General features: G+C 42.6%; 1 long non-coding RNA gene across 1 annotated transcript; it reads right to left on the bottom strand.

Annotated features, from left to right (window-relative positions):
* Positions 1-773: 773 nt before the first annotated feature.
* On the bottom strand, positions 774-2,345 carry LOC121982758. The gene is made up of 3 exons (XR_006112237.1): positions 2,248-2,345; positions 2,089-2,163; positions 774-823 (listed from the first exon to the last, which is right to left on the bottom strand). It is a non-coding gene; the product is annotated as an uncharacterized LOC121982758 (long non-coding RNA).
* Between the last annotated feature and the right edge of the window lie 300 nt (positions 2,346-2,645).

Genomic DNA, 2,645 nt, shown 5'->3' with positions numbered 1-2,645 from the left:
AGGGGGAGCGACCTCAGATGAATGCAGCGAAGCAGGGGGAGAATCAGGCTTCAAGTCCGATATGGTAAGTGAGGTATGTCTCTTACCTCCTGATCAACTTACTTTGGTATTAAAGCTATGACAAAATCCATGTATAAATTAGAAAATAAAAATATCAAATTAAAAAATAAAATTCTAGAAACAAAAAGAATTTTGGCAAAATCATGTCTAATAGAGGATTTTGATAAATTGAAACTTGAAAATGAAAAATTAAAAGAAGAAATAGAAAGATTGAGAAAGTCTAACGGTTCAAACATTTCTGCTTTTAAAAATTATAGAGGATTAAACTGGTACTATAGGTGTCACGCCCTAGAGGAGTCCCTGTCCGAAGAAATTTCGACAGCATCTTCCTTGTACGGCGGACAATCTAAAACTTCTACATAACACAAATACCTCAGCCACAGGCGGCTGGAATCATAACAATAAATAAAACAATCACCACGCAGTTTATATATATATATTTTCAGCCTCTGGCTATCACATCCACGCAGTTAATAATAGTAACATCACAATAATACTCTGACTCGAAATCAACCCTACTCCACTACACTCATAAAGCTCAAAATTCGATTTACTCACCTCTTCTGTCGTCCAGGCAGGCATGTAGTAAAAACATATCGAATAAAAATCTGTCATCATCACAAAAATCCATACAACATCCAAGTATCCAAACAAACCAAGTCTAAAACACAGTCAAAAAAGAAACAAAACAAAACCAGTAGATCCGTAAGTCTTCGGGTCTTCAGGGGACCAGCAACTAGAACTCTCTCCTGACAGCATCATCCTGAAATATAACAACAATGGAGGCGAGGTGAGTCCAACACTCAGCAGGTACAGTTGATATGCAAAGTAAGGAAATAACACCTAGCACTAATCATGCGTACAGTCTCCTGATAAAATAAAGGTAAATGCAAATCGAAGTAAATAGGAGAGAAACTGTACTAACCAGGACCCGGTAAAAAGGACAAACAGTCCGAAAAGTATAAAAAACATGTATGCATCTCAAACATAGGTATCCAAACAACATGCAACATATAAATGCAACAAACACAAACACAAGCAATAAATGCATCATGCATATGATGCCAATGTCATGGTCACCCCTGATGCCAGTCAGCCAACTCACAACAAAAGTGGGATCGAGTGGGTAGGGCTGTGACGACCGTGCACTCTACATCACTACCCCTGATGAGTGACCGAGTGGACGGGATGCTGTCGGAGTACACACATACTCCTACCCAAATCATAAAGGGGGGAGCGCAATGCTCTCATCTCCCGGTACACTGTGACAGGGAGGGATCTCTAACGTGCTACACGCTGCGGACCAACGGAGCACCGGAAGAGTCAAACTGACGTGCTACCACGCTGTGTCACGCTACCCATGAGCGTCACAATGGAGCACCGAACAGTGATGAAAACTGGCAAAGTGCTCGACAATAATGGAGCAATCTCTCACACAGCATGCAATCATGCGAATGGTGCATGTCACTAAGCATGGTAATATGCTAAATCAATCTCTGGACATATAATAATGTGCACCAAAGTAAATAAATCCTATCAAGGTATACTGATCAAATAAGGTATCAAACCTAGGTCCTGACATGGTAAAACATGGTTATATCACTACCCATGAGCATGTGAAATCAGATAGGTATCAATACGAGATACAAACAAACAATCAATCAAGCAGGTAACATGTATCGGGCAGTGATTAACCGAAACAAATAAGAAAACACAATTAATGCAAATTGTTAATTTCACTACTAAGCATATCAAAGACAATAAATCAAAAGTACCCGCCTCTGGATCTAGAAAGGTCCAATCTGACTCCGAGATACTCGTCTCGCGTCAAAGTCCTGTGTTAAATCGTACAGTTTAGCCAATTTAATTATAAACAAATAGCTAAACTAATTTCTAATCCACTGACCAGTTAGGGTTAGTTTCATTAACCCCAACTACACTGTTATACAACTTCTAAACCTAAATCAATAATTATTGCTAACACAACTAGAAATAATCTAACACAAAGATCAAAACCATAAACCTTACCTCAATTCAACCGCTGCTGGAAGTCACAAAGTGGTTGCCCAATTAGGATTGTTTACAGCCAGCAAAGATAATTTGCTGCTGGAACAAAATGAACAAACCAAAACAGTAATTAATCCACATTCTTAAACATACAGAATTTCCAACCAAGCTACACCTCACCGTGGATTTGACCAAGGCAGAGAGCACTAGGGCAGTGGCGTCGGCTGGCACAAAAGTAGTGGCAACCGGCGCTAGGGCAGAAGCGATCGGGAAACTAGGGCTTGGCTGTCGGCTGTGCTCGGGCTCGAGGGCAGAGGAAAGGGTGACTGGCACTCTCCGTTCGACGGCGGCAGAGGCAAGGAAGTGGCGTCGCTGGAGTCGGGTGTCGCGGGCTGAGGCTAGGGCACGGTTTGCGGCGGTGCTACTCGGGTCGGCGGCGCTGGAAAGGGGCAGAGGGAAAAAGGCTTCGGCGTGAGAGGAAAAGAGAGGAAATGAAGCAGAATAAAAGGAGAAGAAGGGCGCGGGCGGTTAGGGCAAGGAGAGGCACGGCTCGGTGTCGGGGAGAAGAAGTGAACGGC

This window comes from Zingiber officinale, chromosome 5A, assembly GCF_018446385.1.
Source record: "Zingiber officinale cultivar Zhangliang chromosome 5A, Zo_v1.1, whole genome shotgun sequence".
Taxonomy (NCBI): domain Eukaryota; kingdom Viridiplantae; phylum Streptophyta; class Magnoliopsida; order Zingiberales; family Zingiberaceae; genus Zingiber; species Zingiber officinale.
Note: the sequence above shows the minus strand (reverse complement) of the source record. Positions and strands in the feature narration are given on the sequence as shown.